Raw genomic sequence first — 18,232 nt, forward strand, 5'->3', positions numbered from 1 at the left:
GGCGCTGAGCTGGAGTCCTGGGGTTGCCTGGACAGCGCGTCTGCTAAAAAGTTCTTTTTCCCTGGGATAAACTTCAGTTTGAAGTTGAACCGGTTAAAGAACTGAGCCCAGCGGACTTGTTTAGGGCTCAGCTTGCGAGGGGTACTAAGGGCTTCCAAGTTCTTATGGTCAGTCCACACCTCAAATGGATGGTTAGCCCCTTCCAGCAAGTGGCGCCAAGAGTCCAAAGCCACTTTGACTGCAAAAGCCTCCTTTTCCCACACATGCCAACGTCTCTCCGTCTCAGAGAATTTGCGGGACAGGTAGGCACATGGCTTTAAACAACCCGCCCCATCTGCTTGCAACAACAGGGCTCCAATAGAATAATCAGAGGCATCCACCTGAACAACAAAAGGCTTGGAGGGGTCAGGATGTTGTAAAATAGGCTCCTGTGTAAAAGACTCCTTCAGCTTATCGAACGCACTAAGCAGCGCACCTGGGTTTTTTACCCAGCGGGTTTCTCCCACCCCCTTCATCTGAAGCAAAACTGTCAGGGGCAAAGTTATTTCTGCGAACCCCTTTATGAACAACCTGTAGTAATTGCTGAACCCCAGGAAACTTTGAAGTTGCCTGCGGGTGCGGGGTCTCTCCCATTCTAAGATGGCCTGGATTTTAGCAGGATCCATCTCTATGCCTTTATCTGAGATCCTGTACCCCAGATAATCAATTTGTGTTTGATGGAATGCACATTTGGACAGTTTGGCATACAACTCAGCTTTCCTTAGCTTGCGAAGCACCTGCTTAACCAACTGTACATGTTCTTCCAGAGTTTCAGTATAAATCAATACATCATCCAAATAGACCAATGCCCCTTTAAACAGATGTTCATGTAATACTTCATTGATCAATTGCATAAACACCCCAGGAGCCCCAGCCAAACCAAACGGTAAAACCTTATATTGAAAAGCTCCCAACGGGCAATTGAATGCCGTTTTCCATTCATCCCCCTCCCGGATCCTCACACGGTAATAGGCTTCCCTTAAATCCAGTTTCAAGAAGATTTTCCCCTTAGCCAGATGTGATAACATATCTTTTATCAAAGGCAAGGGATATTTATTTGATATTGAGACTGCATTGAGCCCACGGAAATCGGTACAGAGTCTTAATGTCCCATCTTTCTTCGGGCGGAAGAGAACCGGTGCCCCCACTGGCGAGCTAGCTGGTTCAATGAACCCTCTTGCCAAGTTTTTGTCCACAAACTCCCGTAACAAAGTTAGTTCCTTCTGAGTCATTGAGTAAATCTTTGGCTTAGGCAATTGGGTGTTGGGCACCAGCTCTATGGCACAGTCAGTTTTCCGATGGGGGGGAAGTTGATCCGCTTCTTTCTCCCCAAACACATCAGCAAATGCCTGGTATTCCTCCGGTAGACCCTCAAGAGGAGGGGTTGGGTACTGCGGAGTCGCAGCTGCCGCTACCCCCACCACCTCCTCTGGGGCTTCGTTTCCCTCTGGTGCTTGATAAAATCTGTCCCTAAAGGTTACAGTTCGATAGACCCAATTTATCTGAGGATTTTGTTGGACCAACCATGGGACACCCAAAACCACCAAAGGACCCCCCACCGGAGCCACTACAAATGACAACCCTTCCCGGTGGCTACCCATTTGCAAGGCTACCAAACTGGTGAAATGCGTGACCGGTTTGCCCCCTGCCATGGATCCGTCCAATTGGGTGAAAGCTATGGGTCGTTGCAACGGAAAGGTGGGCAACTCCAAGGCAGCTACCACGTCGGGATGCATTAAGCACTGTGAGCACCCAGAATCGATCATCGCCCACACTTCTATCATCTTTGAGCGGGATCCCAACTTTACTTTCACAGTGAGAATGCGATAGTTGCCACTCACCGATACAGGCTCGCGCCCCTCCTCTACCACCTGCCCTGCGGCGCCCTTTAGAGCAGGTGGCTGGCGTTTCCCGCCGGCTGCAGCAATTCCGGCTCACCCTCGTCCCCGTAGAAAGGCACGCTTTCCAGCTCGCTGTCAGCCACTGCTGCTTTCATTTTCCTTGGCAGAGAGGGGGACTTCGCAGTCGACTTTCCCTGCCGGTCCTCACCCTTCGCCCTCGGGCACACCGCCGCGCAGTGCCCCTCCTTGCCACAGCGCAGGCACTGCCCCTTCACGTAACGGTGCTCCTTCTCCTCTTCCCACGAACATTGTCCGGATCTTCCAAAGGAGCCCGAAGGGCAGGTGGGTTTTCCATCTCGCCCTGACTTCGTCGCTCGTCTCTGCGCAAACACCTCATGAGCATGCTCAGCCTTTCCAGCGAGCTGGATCCACCCGTACAAGCTGTCAGGGTCATCTCGCCCCAGCGACCAGCGCAGCACTTCGGTGTTTAAACCATCCTTGAACAGCTCTATGACAGTTGCCTGCAACCAATCTTCCACCTTCCCCGCCAGCGCTTTAAACTCCAGCGCGTAGTCAGCCACAGTTCTCGATCCCTGCTTGAGTTCTTTCAAGGCACGCTTCGCCCGCTCCTTCGCTAGGGGATCCTCGAAATGATGCTGTAGAGCCCAGAGGAATTCGTCGAATTTCTCCAGTTCAGGGGCTTCCGACTGGCACATCTGTACATACCAGTCTGCTGCCCTCCCCTTAAGCTTGGTGCCAATAGTGATGATTTTCGCTTTTTCCGATTGAAAAAGCGACCCCCACTCTTCCATGTATGCCTTGGCATTCGTCAGGAAGAACGAGAGTTTTGTCGGGTCTCCGTCGAACTTGACAGAGAAGTCCCTCAATCCTCCGCCCGACGGGCTGTGCCCCCCCACTGGCGGTTCAGCTGTTCTGACAGCTCCTGCCCGCCTCCGCTCAGGGACGAGCGGCGACGCTAGTTCCACCCTGGGAGCCCGGTCCCCCTCTCTCGGGCGAGCTCCCCTTCTCCATTCCGGGGACTGTGCCTGGGAGGAAGAGGTCGAATGCCGCTGGCTTGACCCCTCCCGCACCTCTTTCAGCGAACTCAGGTCCATGCTCATTTTCTGCAGAATGAGCTCCAGGGAGTCCATCTTTGACTCTAGTACCCGAATTCGGTCTGGAGTGGGGGAGTCCCCCCTCGGCAGCACCTGTACCACCGTTGGGGACAGCGGGTATCTCTGCCTCCAGGACGAGCCCCTTGCCTCCGAGAAATCCCCCCGACTGTCGTCCCAGGTGACCAGTTCACCCGGGGTCGTGACCGTGGTCTCTGGCGCGGTCTTCATGCCCGTAGCTTCACCTTCAGACCCCAAACTCGCCTCCTCCCGAATTGCTGAGAGTTCTCCCAGGGGGGCTCTGTCGGGGCGCATCATGGTAGAATCGGGCTCTCCCTCACTCGACCCCTCACTCTCCACGAGTAGCACATCTGGATCGGTCATCGCCAGCACTCTCCCTCACAGGATCGGAAGAACCGGTCTTTTCCTGGATAGGGGCCAGCGGGATTTGAAGTTTTGGATTCTCAGCTTTATGTAATGGTTGCCTATCCCAAACACTCAGACTCACAAGAGGTTACTTAAATGAAATCTGATTTATTAGGGAAATTATAGCAGATACAGAGAAAGCTGAGAATGACTAAAAGCGCGCCAAATACAAACTAAAAACCCTCGGCTCCAAACATAATCCCTCCCCCCTACCAGCCATAGCAACCACCCCCCTCCCAGGTGCTGGTAACCATTTTCCACACATCCTGGGAAAGCAACCTTGAACACATGAGATAACCCAAACACATTCCAACCCAGCATCCAACAGATAACAACTCCCTGACGAGGAATCCTCCTTTCTCCTGAGATCAAACACGTATCAGGGAAATGACATGCGAAACATTACGATGTACCAAGCACATTGAAACGGTGAACATGACAGGCAGGTTATGTTGTGCTCCTTGTTGTGGATGGGGCAATGCTTCTCTTCCATCCCAATGACCTTCATGTGACTTTCAGTAGGGTTTAAGACTGTACTGAAAGACATATCTCACATGCTAGCATTAACAAAGCATGACCTAGCATCAATCCTAAGCATAGGGATTAAGTGCCACTAGATACTGTGAGACTGACTTCCAAATAACTGTGCATAGGTTTGCACTTTACACAGAAAGTTAAGACCTGTTCTTTATTGTTCTTGAGTGCAAGACAAGAATTAATAGATTCAATATACAGAAAGGCAGATTCCTAGTGAATCAATTATGGAGACTTGTTGTGGGCTCCTGTGCTGGATGTGTTCAACAGAAGCTGGACAGGCATCTTTCATGGATACTTTAATCTAGATTCCTTATGCAGAGCAGAGGTTGGACCTGAGGACCTAAATGGTCATATTCAATTCTCAGCCTTGAGAAAGTATTGAGATTCAACTATTAAGGGAGGTGCTGATTTTGTTATCTTTTCAGCATTGAATTTTAGGTTGCCCTTGTTTTTTTTTAAATGCAGTTTTAATAAATTTTCTGTGCTCTGAGTTCACTACTTTAGTTAGCTTTTCTGCTGTTTTATCATTATTATGTTCTTAATTTTGTTTCTTTATCATTTCTCCACTATAGGAAGCCTTTGGGGTTGATGAATAGAATAAGACTGAACAACAGTAATTAAAATCTCCAATTATTATAAATGTTCCTATAAAAATATGGGAAACAACAATCCTAATTTATTACAAAAGAGGGTAAGGATCACCCCAAAGTGTGCATCTGTTTCAAAATGATATTGTATCCTCCTGTTTAAAGCAAACAATTATAAATCTGATCAGCTAGATCATTCCAATGGAATTGCAAACAACTGTAATGGAATTGTAGAAAACCAGGAAGCCATCTGAAGACCAAAACACGCAACTCCTTGAGTCATGACAGGCCCATGACTCAAGCTGGAGTGACAGCACTGTCTTTAAATCTACCCTCTTAAAATACAAAGTTAGCTGTATGTGTGTAGAGCTTGAGCAAGGGGTGGGGAGGGTAATCCCACAAGATGTTTTGTGAGTGGTTTGCATTATTGAGGGGAAGTAACTCCAAAATTACAACAAAGGTACAAGTAACCCTTCAGCAAAGGATCGTTACCTTGTTGTGGTGCTGGAGCTTGAGCACCTCAATGATGCCATGAGCTAAACCGTGAAGGGCCACCCAAGACGGGAAGGTCATGACAGAGAGGTCAGACTAAATGCGATCCCTGGGGAAGGTAATGGCAACCCACCCCAGTATTCTTGCTGTGAAAACTAAATGGATCAGTACAACCAGAGATATGTTGGTATACCATCGGAAGATGAGACCCCCAGGTCGGAAGATGGTCAAAATGCTACTGGGGAGGAACAGAGGATGAGTTCAACTAGCCCCAGACGTGATGATGCAGCTAGCTCAAAGCCGAAAGGACGGCTAGCAGCCGACGGTGCTGGTGGTGAACGGCGAATCCGATGTTCTAAGGATCAACACATCATTGGAACCTGGAATGTAAGATCTATGAGCCAGGGCAAATTGGATATGGTTATTGGTGAGATGTCAAGATTAAAGATCGACATTTTGGGCGTCAGTGAACTGAAATGGACTGGAATGGGCCACTTCACATCAAATGACCACCAGATCTACTACTGTGGACAAGACGACCACAGAAGAAATGGAGTAGCCTTCATAATTAATAGTCAAGTGGCAAAAGCAGTGCTTGGATACAATCCAAAAAACGACAGAATGATCTCAATTCGAATTCAGGGCAAGCCATCTAACATCACAGTGATCCAAATATACGCCCCAACCACAAATGCTGAAGAAGCTGAAGTAGAGCAGTTGTATGAGGATCTGCAGCACCTACTGGACGACACGCCTAAAAGAGATGTTATTTTCATCACAGGAGACTGGAATGCTAAGGTGGGCAGTCAAATGACACCTGGAATTACAGGTAAGTATGGCCTGGGAGAACAAAATGAAGCAGGACATAGGCTGATAGAATTTTGCCAAGACAACTCAATGTGCATAACAAACACTCTCTTCCAAAAACCTAAGAGACAGCTTTATACATGGACTTCACCAGATGGACAACACCGAAATCAGACTGACTACATCCTTTGCAGCCAAAGGTGGCAGACATCTGTACAGTCAGTAAAAACAAGACCTGGAGCTGACTGTAGTTCCAATCACGAACTTCTTCTTGCACAATTTAGGATCAGACTAAAGAGATTAGGGAAGACCCACAGATCAGCTAGATATGAGCTCACTAATATTCCTAAGGAATATGCAGTGGAGGTGAAGAATAGATTTAAGGGACTGGACTTAGTAGATAGGGTCCCGGAAGAACTCTGGACAGAAGTTGGCAGCATTGTTCAGGAGGCGGCAACAAAATACATCCCAAAGAAAGAGAAAACCAAGAAGGCAAAATGGCTGTCTGCTGAGACACTAGAAGTAGCCCAAGAAAGAAGGAAAGCAAAAGGCAACAGTGATAGGGGGAGATATGCCCAATTAAATGCAAAATTCCAGAGGTTAGCCAGAAGAGATAAGGAATTATTTTTAAACAAGCAATGCGCGGAAGTGGAAGAAGACAATAGAATAGGAAGGACAAGAGACCTCTTCCAGAAAATTAGAAACATTGGAGGTAAATTCCAGGCAAAAATGGGTATGATCAAAAACAAAGATGGCAAGGACCTAACAGAAGAAGAAGAGATCAAGAAAAGGTGGCAAGAATATACAGAAGACCTGTATAGGAAGGATAACAATATCGGGGATAGCTTTGATGGTGTGGTCAGTGAGCTAGAGCCAGACATCCTGAAGAGTGAGGTTGAGTGGGCTTTAAGAAGCATTGCTAATAACAAGGCAGCAGGAGTCGACAGTCATCCCAGCTGAACTGTTCAAAATCTTGCAAGATGATGCTGTCAAGGTAATGCATGCTATATGCCAGCAAATTTGGAAAACACAAGAATGGCCATCAGATTGGAAAAAATCAACTTATATCCCCATACCAAAAAAGGGAAACACTAAAGAATGTTCAAACTATCGAACAGTGGCACTCATTTCACATGCCAGTAAGGTAATGCTCAAGATCCTGCAAGGTAGACTTCAGCAGTTCATGGAGCGAGAATTGCCAGATGTACAAGCTGGGTTTAGAAAAGGCAGAGGAACTAGAGACCAAATTGCCAATATCCGCTGGATAATGGAAAAAGCCAGGGAGTTTCAGAAAAACATCTATTTCTGTTTTATTGACTATTCTAAAGCCTTTGACTGTGTGGACCATAAAAAATTGTGGCAAGTTCTTAGTGGTATGGGGATACCAAGTCATCTTGTATGCCTCCTGAAGAATCTGTATAACGACCAGGTAGCGACAGTAAGAACAGACCACGGAACAACGGACTGGTTTAAGATTGGGAAAGGAGTACAGCAGGGCTGTATACTCTCACCCTACCTATTCAACTTGTATGCAGAACACATCATGCGACATGCTGGGCTTGAGGAATCCAAGGCTGGAGTTAAAATCTCTGGAAGAAACATTAACAATCTCAGATATGCAGATGATACCACTTTGATGGCTGAAAGCGAAGAGGAACTGAGGAGCCTTATGATGAAGGTGAAAGAAGAAAGTGCAAAAGCTGGCTTGCAGCTAAACCTCAAAAAAACCAAGATTATGGCAACCAGCTTGATTGATAACTGGCAAATAGAGGGAGAAAATGTAGAAGCAGTGAAAGACTTTGTATTTCTAGGTGCAAAGATTACTGCAGATGCTGACTGCAGTCAGGAAATCAGAAGACGCTTAATCCTTGGGAGAAGAGTAATGACAAATCTCGATAAAATAGTTAAGAGCAGAGACATCACACTGACAACAAAGGTCTGCATAGTTAAAGCAATGGTGTTCCCCGTAGTAACATATGGCTGCGAGAGCTGGACCATAAGGAAGGCTGAGAGAAGGAAGATCGATGCTTTCGAACTGTGGTGTTGGAGGAAAATTCTGAGAGTGCCTTGGACTGCAAGAAGATCAAACCAGTCCATCCTCCAGGAAATAAAGCCAGACTGCTCACTTGAGGGAATGATATTAAAGGCCAAACTGAAATACTTTGGCCACATAATGAGAAGACAGGACACCCTGGAGAAGATGCTGATGCTAGGGAGAGTGGAAGGCAAAAGGAAGAGGGGCCGACCAAGGGCAAGGTGGATGGATGACATTCTAGAGGTGACGGACTTGTCCCTGGGGGAGCTGGGGGTGTTGACGACCGACAGGAAGCTCTGGCGTGGGCTGGTCCATGAAGTCACGAAGAGTTGGAAGCGACTAAATGAATAAACAACAACAAACAAGTAACCATGAGGGTATCCCAGGGTTCCCATGAGAAACTGCAAATGTTGCTTATCTGTGTCATGCCAGTGTTCAAACCGGAGGCCAAGGCAGTTTAAAAATACCAACAGTGCCACAGATTTCCCAGGCCATATATAGTTCACACATCTCACAGGAGCAGGAAAGAGTTACAAATAAACAAGCTCTCACAAACACAGAATGCAGCAGGATAGATAGAAAAGATGCAGTAACAAAAGTTAGGAAAACAACTTCAACAGTGCCAGCTCATTAGCAGAGTCTTTGCTTGCCTGTCTTCTGCAAAAGCCAGAAAGAAGACAGGAAGGAAGACCTTGTTCCTGATAATCACAGAAAGAGAAAATTATAACAAGTCTTGTTTTGTCAACAGCAGAGTTCACTGATGTATTTCAGTCCTGATTTGCTCCTGACAGACACAAGGGTTAAGATAGCAACGTTCCCAAGGCATCCCAAATTGAAAGATTAGGGAAAAGGAAAAACAAAACACGGTAGTAATCTCACAATAATCCTTAGTGGGTTTTGTGGTATTTTCCAATTACTACAAGCAACAGCTAACTTCAGCGCAAAGATAAATATAAGATTTTTCTCGAACTGCAAATGGCTTAATTTAAATAGAGTTACATTTTCAAAAGGCAATTAATAAAACTTTAAAAGGAAAGAAATGGATTTCCTTGCAGTAGTGGAACAGGAGATTAATTAAACATGCATTTTATAATATGGAACATTATATTCTCAGAATGTTAGAACAATATTTTGATTGCATTTTAGGCAATTTGATTTTTTTTAAATGAGGGAGGAATTACATTTCTCCATGTTTTCTTTGGTGAACCTTAGCAGTCTGATTGTGCCTTTTCCCAAAAACTGGCTTAACACTTGAAAATACCCACAGGATCTGACCTTTAAACCATTCATGTCTGGCTGTGATGAATTATACTTTCATGTCTTCACAAGCTTCCGATGTGAAAATGGCTAAAAAGGAAACCAGACAGATTTGATAAGGCGACTATTAGAGTTCAATCTGGAATTCGACGTTCTCACTTCTGCCACATCCATGCTGGAAAAATCATCATATGTTACGCTCCAGCTGAGCAGAGGTTTTAACTCTGACCTCAACATTTTCCTTGCTTGGCCATTGGGTACTAATTTCCAAAATTCCACTAGCTCATCTGGAGCAATTAATCAAAATATGAACATTTCTCCAGTTTTTTCATTTTTTATATACAGCACAATGTGCCTTACCTTAAATAACTCCTAATATTGGTGGGGAGGGGGGAATAATTTGGCCTTGTGACAAAAGGAAGAGGGAGAGGGAGAAAAATCATATTCAGTCATTTCTACTCATTATGTATTTTCCTAAATAATGTTCATATTCACATACATGATATATGTAGAACATACTGCTTTTTGCTTTCAGTTTTATTTTCTTTGGTGGCATTTTGCATGACTTTTTAGTCATTAGAGAGGAATTGTTTCACAAAGAGCATAGATTAATTACCTGAATTTGCTGATTGTTATATAGCATCTGGTTGCCCATTGATCTTATTTATTTATTATTCACATTTCTATCACTGCCCATCTCCCCCCAAAAAGGGGGACTCTTATGAACTCATAATGTAGTTTATAGCTTTATAAAAGTATTTTATAAAAGTATTTTATGACATAGGGCAAGAAAGTTTACATGATCCCTCCAATTAACTGACTTACCTCAATGTGCCGAATCACCAAAAATCCAATCAATCAGGGACCAGCCATTCTCTAAGTCCTGCACACTCTAAAATGTGTGATGGTACCATCTCAGTCAGAACCATTATAGACAGAGCTGGAAGGGGACTTACCCACCCCCAATCCTTCTGCCCTTTTTTTCACCTTCTCCATTTGGTTTTGGGAAGTTATAAAGAAGAGAGAACTAGAATGCCTTGACCAACCACATTTTCACAGGGCCACTCTAGAACAGGGTTTCTCAACCAGGGTTCAGTGACACCCCAGGGTTCCACAAGAGGTCACTGGGAGATCACGATTTCCTTAAAACATTATTTCAAATTCAGGCAACTTCACATGAAAGACGTAAGTTTCATTCTTTAAGTTTAAGAACACTGTTACTGCCTATATAGAGGCCTACACATGAAACGAATATAAGAGTTTTGTAATTTCTGGCCTATATTTGAGCCTGAATGTGCAGGGGTTCCCTGAGGCCTGAAAAACACTTCAAGGGTTCCTCCAGGGTCAGAAGGTTGAGAAAGGCTGCTCTAGAACATCATCTCTGTCTCAGAAATGGGAAGAGAGAGAGTTCCTCCTGGCCACCACTTCATTCCTTTTCAAACAACCAAAGTGACCCAAGGGATTACATTTTGCCCCAGATAGATCCATTGCTGCTAGTCTCCTCTAAGATAGTGTCTAAGGTTAGTTGATTAGATTAGAATAGTTACATTTGGTCTAGTGGTTAAGGTGCTGAGCTAGCAACCAGGAGTCTCTGAGTTCTAGTCCTGCCTTAGGCATGAAAGCCGGCTGGGTGACCTTGGGCCAGTCACTCTCTCTCAGCCCAACTCACCTCACAGGGCAGTTGTGGGGAAAAGAGGAGGAGGAAGGAGTACTAGGTATGTTCCCTGCCTTGAGTTATTTATAAAAATAATAAAGGTGGGATAAAAATTAAATGAATGGATGAATGAATACCTCATGACCTCTCTTAACTAGTTAATCATGTTATGTGAACAGTGTCAGGAAGTGTATGTGAGATGGGCAGCCATATAAATCCACTAAATAAATAAAGGTATAATTCTCCCCCTGGGGGAGGAATGTAAAGATTTTCAAATACAACCTTGATAGTATTAAAGAAGTGGCTTCTCTTTACTGAAAGGGAGCAAGCAATGCTCGAAAATGGAAAGGTTCGACACTGTCATGAGTAAGGATGGCGAGCAGGGGGCTCCCATCCAGACTGTCAAGCGCATGCGTAGCACTGATGAATTGTTCAGCCATTCAAAGAGACACAGATCAGGACCGCCTTAACCCTTGGGGGTTATATGTCTGGGTTCTCCCATGCTTCTTCAGTTTGTTAGGATTCCTGTTAAGTACTAGCAATAAATATTAGAGACCAGTTCCTTGTCTCAGTGTGTTTCCTGGTTGTTAGGACAGACACTACCCACAGAGGAGGAATGGTTGGGGAAGATGATGGAACTTGCGGAGATGGCTCAATTGACTTCTTTGATCAGAGAAAAGACAATACCTACATTTATGGCTGAGTGGAAACCCCTTATAGACTTTTTTCATAAAACGGAAAAAATGCACTTATGACTTGTGGTTTTGATGATTAGAAAAACATTGGATACTAGAAAAAAAGTGAGGGTTATTTTGTAATCATAGAGTAAGAGAGTAATTTTCTAACTGTACTTATATTTGCTGCAAAGGAAATCGGAAGCTTCTTTCTTTCTTTCTTTCTTTCTTTCTTTCTTTCTTTCTTTCTTTCTTTCTCTTTCTTTCTTTCTTTCTTTCTTTCTTCTTTTTACTCTCTATTAGTTTGTGTTAGTTTTTATGTTCTTTGTAAAACTTAAAAAATATTTTTTTAAAAATGAAAGAGAGCAAGCAGGAAAATATACTTCTATCCCCCCAGCCTTTTATTTTTCAAAAAAACTCAACAACACACAGTTTTGTCCTAAAAAAAAGAATGCATGAGAAAATTAAAAGAATTCTAGTGCAGATAGCCTGGCAGCTCTCCTGCATGGCATACAGACTTACATAGCCCACTTTAAGACTTCCAGTTGCACTATAGTTGAACTCTGCTAAGTTAGCCATACGTGTAAGGCCACATTCTCTTTTTTCTACAGGGATAACAGTTGCTGGAAGGGATCCCAGTCTGCTGCAGATAGCAGGGTCACAAGAGACGTTTGTACCTCTTTGCCACTTCTAAGGCAATCATGTTACGTATTCAAATGTATTTCTGAATATACAGCCATAACTGCAGGGAAGGTATCGTGATCCCTTTTTTCCCATTTGTAAAAAGTAACTTAGCAACCAATGAGCATTTTAATGAATTTTGCTGCTATTGAACCTCATCAAAGTGAACTTCAATTTCATTGTTTGTAGGAAGTAAAGTATTATTATTTTAATACACAACTTGACACACTATTGAATTCTGCTTTACTGAATAACTGGGACTTCTGTTTCTTATACCACATAAAGGATTAGATGGTGCTCAGTGTGCATTACACTCTTAGTAACATACTTCTTTGCAAAAGAACCAAGTAAAGCAAGTTAGAAGAGGACCATCAAGTCAGAATACATTTTGCCTGGAAATTAATCTCATATAAACTAATCAACCCAACATGCTCATTCTCTCTCATCATCATCGTGTCATTAAACTGTCAACTTTGGTTTGGCAATTTTCACAGATGTTCCAGAATACACTTTGAGTCAGTAGAATCTTCTTGACATGATTTGTAGAAAGTCCTAGTTCTAAAAACAAGAGGCAGCTGAAGAAGAATTTATCATGATAGGTCACTAGTTTGCCTAAAGGTCAGCCAATTTCTGTTATCTTTAGCAACAATTAATGCCACTGAAAAGCTCTTCAGCTTGAATCTTGTGCTTTTTTTTTTGCAATTGCCCCATATGTTAAGTACTAAGCAATGATTCACACTGAATCATTCTTAAAGCATTGCCATAATCTTCCTAATGTCACCACTGGGACTTGTTAGTACATGAGGCTGTCTGTAATGCAGGTCTTCTACATGCCAGTTTATCAAAATATAAATTCCTTTTGGTGGAATCATTTGTCTGCCAACAGTCTTCTAAAATATTCTTGGATCTTTATGGGTAGGAAGAAAAATCTGGCATATTAAGGAAGCTTTCACAAGGAAAGAGAACACTTACAAAATGTGGGATGTCCATGTGCTGGGGAAGGAGGAGGCAAATCGGAAGGCCTTACTGGGTTTAAAGGAGTTGAACTTTCTTTACAATGACATTCAAGACTAAAACAATTTTGATCATTTTAAAGTTAAGGACCTTAGCGAGGCCTATTGATCAGCAATTGTAAGGTGGCAGTATAAACAATGGCAGACACAGGGGAACAGTTTACTATGGCTCTGCTGATTTGTAAAACTATTTGAAATGACTTTAAGATTTTAAAAGACTTCCCCAGCCTGGTGTCTCCAGAGTTGTCAGACCGTATCATCCAGAATTCAGGCAGCTTGCTCTTAAGATACTTAAGAAGGTTTTCCTTGAACGTCACTGGTGTCCTATTAAATGTATCCCTCAGTCTAAGTGAACCTCTGCCAACCATTGCCAGTTATAAGAGCATAACACCTTTGGTCTCGATCCCTGCCCTTCTTGGTTGATGGAAGCCTCCAGGGATGGAACTAAGAGCTGGATCAGGTGGAGGGAAAGACAAATTTTGAGAGAAGGGATGATACTGCCTGCCTTGATAGAAGCTGTAGTATTCCCCTTGCTCAAGAAGCCATCATTCAGTCCAGAAATTCTGGGTGGTTATGGATCAGTCTCCAACCTTCCCTTATATCTGGACTATCTGGACCCACTTCAGTTCAGTTTCAGGCCTGGGTAAGGTATCAAAACAACACTGACTGTGAGTGATCTCTGCCAAGCTCAATATAAGGTGAATGTGACCTTCATGGTGTTGCTCGATCTCTCAGTGACCTTCAGTACCATCAATCATGGCATCCTTTTGGACCATTTCTTAGGTTGGGAGTGGGGGTGGGGTGTCACTGTTTTGCAGGAGTTCTCCTTCCTAAAGGGGTAGTTCCACTTGGTGCCATTTATAGGGGAGAGATCAAATCCTGGGCTCCTCAGTGGTGGAGAGACATAGGGCTCAACACTCTATCCACTTCTATTTAACATCTACATGAAGCTGCTGAGTGAGGCCACTCACTGACAATGGGCTGAACAGGTAATGTCATTAAGGTGCTGTTCTGGTGTCTAGAGGCCACTAGGGCCTGGATGGGAAGGAACAAGCTTAGGAGCAATCCCAGAAGGACAGGGTAGCTTTGGGTTTAGAAGCCATCTGATTCCAGAGAAATACTATCTTTAATTCTAGATAGGGTCATGTACCCGGATATGGAAGTGGCTTATAACTTGGGGTGCTCACAGCTCCTGCTTGATGGACGGGTGGCAGTGGCAACGGAGGGCCTTTGCACAGCTCCATCTTGTGCACTAGATATGACTCTTCCTGGAAGAGGAAACTCTCCTCAGTCATTAATGCCTTAATCATCTCTCATTTGGACAGTTGCAATGCACTGTACAAGGAGTTGCCCTTAAAAAGCATTCAGAAGCTATCACTGGACCAGAATCCAATGACTCAAGTACTTACAAGCACATCTCAATTGGCTCATATAACCCCACTGCTTTAGAAGCTGCGCTGATTGCCAGTTAGCTTCTGGGAGCAATTCACAATTCTGGTCGTTGCCATTAAATCCTTTATAGCTCAGGACCTGAGTATCTGCAAGGCCCCTTATTCTTAATATCTGCCCATCCCAATACATTCTGGTAGAGTGGGCTCCTTGCATATCCAATTGCTCAGGGACTGCTCTGTTGAATATTATGAAGTTTAAACTTTTCAAATTACTACAACTATTAATTTGTCACTCCACTTCCAGAGATTCTGAGCTTATAGTATTAATTTAATTATCATCACTGTATTTATTTTTGTTTTTAAACGTTCAGTCTGATGTCCACCATGATCTTACTTATAGCCAAATACCTTTCTGAAGAGTCACATTGTTATGGCTCTCTGAAAAGGTAGTAATAAAGTAGTGGCTTGAATATCTGAGGGCAAGGTATTCTAAATAAGGGGGGCCATCACCAAGGAGCTTGAGTCTGGGATCCCCGAAGATGGCATTCCCTCAATAGTGGAACCTTCAGTAAGCCCACCTTTGGAGAAGGTGGTCATGGAGGTATCCAGGCCTTGAACCATGTAGGGCTTTAAAGGGAACAGCCAGCACCATCCAGTGCACTTGGGAACTGACTGGTAGCCAATATAGTTCCATAGTGGTGGTGTTACATGGATGAATCTCAGTGCATACATACTTACCTAGGTCACTGCACGGTGAGCCACCTGAAGTTTCTGTGTCGACTTCAAAGACAGCCCCGGAAGAATTCATTGCAATAATCCATGTGTGAATCACAATGGCATAAAACTTCCTGACCCAAGAAACACTCACATTGGCATACAAATTCTAATTGTGCAAAGATCCTCTTGGCCACAGCTTCCACCTGTTATTTAACCACCAGCTATACCAAATTACAGGCCAGCTCAGGACTATCCTGAGTCCTCACTGAAAACAGTCCAGATAATCCATTTCATTCTTTTTAACTGTAGCTGAACCACCTTCCTTAGGAAGACACATTGGAGGCTAATCAATAGTTGCTTAACTTGTCTGGTTTGAGTGATAATTTCTTGAGGCTGGGACACACCATCACCTATTTCAAGGTGGGAGGCACCAACCCTTCACTTAAGGATGCTTTTACAACTGCCTGCATCCAGCTCTTCTCACCTCCCTGGCTACTTTCGCCAACCAGGTAAAGCAGGGATCAGGTACAGGTGGCAGACCTAACAGCACAGAGGACCCCGTTTACTTCCTCAGGATCCACAGCAAAGAGGGTTATTCCAATATTTTACAAAGCTGTTACATTAAGAGTTTTTCCCTCCACAAAAGTTATTCTGGAATCTAGGACAACTTGAGGTTACTTTGTGATTCCTACGCTTCTTTCCCTTATGGTTAGTTAGAAACTCAAAGAAAGAAACGGTCTTAACACATTCAAGAACTATTTTTCCAGATGATTTTCTATTAGCTGCTGGGAACATATATCATCATGTGCTTGACTGTAGGATACAAAGAACATTGCCATTTTATTGCTGATGAATGCTGATAAAGTGTTTTCAATTAGTTTCATATGAAATCAAAACAGAAACGCTCTCTGTGCATGCAGCATTGCAGTATGTTCCACTGTACTCTTTGTAACCTGGGCAGAAAATTTAATTTTTAATAAGTTACAGACGCTTGCAAAACATTATCTGCCAACTATGATTCCACACAAACGCAGACACACACAGACACAGACGCACCATATTGCAGAAAGTTAGTATGTCTCCTAAGAACATCCATTGCCCCTGTATTTGTTATATGGGATGTGTAATATGTTAGAATCACAGGTAAGCAGAGTCTCAGTAGTAATGATGTCCATCACTGGCCTTAACCCACTTGAATTATGAGTTTATTTTTTTAATGATGTTTCTTCCAAAACTCTGCATTTCCACATTGTGTGGTCTAAGCAGCATAGCACTTCCTTTCTTCTCCAGGGCCCGGCTGCCTCATTTGATCTATATGGGACACAGAGGTGGCTGTTTCACTAATGTGCCATATGGGAGGTATAGGAATACTGCTACTGTATAAATAAGCAACAACTACAGTATGTCTCTTGGGTTGCTCATCAATTAGTTGATCTCAGCACAGAAGCTAATGATTAAATGTGATGGTTGCTATGAATAAATCCATTAGCCAATTGTCAACTTTAGCTCACATATTACAAATAAAGTCTCTCTTGACTCCTGGGGACTTCATGGGTAACTTTCTTTGGCAACAATCTGGGAGTGGTTTGCCACTGACTTTTTCCAGGATGGTTTTATTCTTTCTTTCTTTCCGACCCACCAGAATATGGAACAGAAATGATGGGCAGAGGCTCAAGATGGATAGACATACAGACAGCTGGACATCCACAGGATAACTCTCCAAAACCAAACCAGAAGAGAACCAAAGGCAGTGTGGGGAGAGAAGCTGGAAAAACAAAGACCAAGTTCAAAAATAGGCTGGATCAGAGACATAGGCAGTTTGCAGAGAAAAAAAATCCAGAAAACAATTCCCCAACGTATCCATCCTGATGGCAGTGGCAGTTGGGCAGCAGCTTGGAATGCTATTAATTGCTCTCCCTTCTCCCTCCTGGTCACACGTAGGGTTACAGACTCAACACAAGGGTACAGCAGAAAGACGGACACAGCATGTTACTGAATTACACAGAAGAAAATACAGACCTTCTGTGGCCTCTGCTGGTAAAAGGATTGGAATGAATTTCAGGAGCCGATCCAGCCCTGCTTGCTTCCCTTGCCTTGTTCAGTTCCCACGTCTAGCCAGTCCCCTTAAACTTTCTCCTTTCCATCCAAAGATTAGCCAGGTCTAGCCATACTTAGCCTTGCAAAATCTGTCAAAGCTGGTTTGGTAGTGCCATCTAGCTGGGCTTAATCCTTTTGCTCAGGAGAATGCTGTTCAAACCTGCAATTATTCATAGACCTGCAATGGTTTTTTTTTTCTTCTTCAAATGTTCTATCTGCAATAGAAAGAAAAAGGCATAGGGCATAATAGGATCACTGTGGTAAGGCAACCCTTTAGGGGGAAAATAAATGTTTTAGTGAAGATGTCCTTTTAAGGGAATTTACCTCATCTCTGGCATTTCAGAAGTTTACATGGGAAAATACAATTCTCATTTTTCTAAAGACATTTCATTTACTATGGAAAAGAAATCAGCACAGTAGGAAACCTCCTTGTTGATATATTTGCATTGGTGACTTTTTAAAATCTAATCAGGGAAAGAAATAACCGTACAAGTATGATTTACAAGCCTGGGTCAATAGCCTCTGTAAGGCAGCAGCTCGGCTGTGTTTCAAAAATACACTTTTCCAGGACTGTCCTCCAATCAGTTGCTTGTACCTGCAACACATGCACCATTCATTAGCAAATCAAGAGTACTGGCATTTTATCGTGTTTAACAGTGCTTCACTTCAGTTTTGCTTGCTTGCCGTGATTCAGAAAGGCTGTAATAACAGTTTTCTGTTACTTCCTTTTTTTTTTCCACTTGCCCCAAGTCCTTAAAACAAAACAACCACAAGAAGAATATGCTAGCTGAAAGAAAGCAGAATTCTCAAGACAGGAGCATCTTCAGAGGGCGTAAAAAAGTCAAGATGGTGGCTGCATCCATACAACTGAA

At 43.5% G+C, this 18,232-nt stretch overlaps 1 long non-coding RNA gene across 1 annotated transcript; it reads right to left on the reverse strand.

Annotated features, from left to right (window-relative positions):
- Positions 1–16,079: 16,079 nt before the first annotated feature.
- LOC134502205 (uncharacterized) lies at positions 16,080–18,221 on the reverse strand. The gene is made up of 2 exons (XR_010068426.1): positions 16,903–18,221; positions 16,080–16,574 (listed from the first exon to the last, which is right to left on the reverse strand). It is a non-coding gene; the product is annotated as an uncharacterized LOC134502205 (long non-coding RNA).
- Between the last annotated feature and the right edge of the window lie 11 nt (positions 18,222–18,232).

The sequence above is a fragment of the Candoia aspera genome, chromosome 1 (assembly GCF_035149785.1).
Source record: "Candoia aspera isolate rCanAsp1 chromosome 1, rCanAsp1.hap2, whole genome shotgun sequence".
NCBI classification, from domain to species: domain Eukaryota; kingdom Metazoa; phylum Chordata; class Lepidosauria; order Squamata; family Boidae; genus Candoia; species Candoia aspera.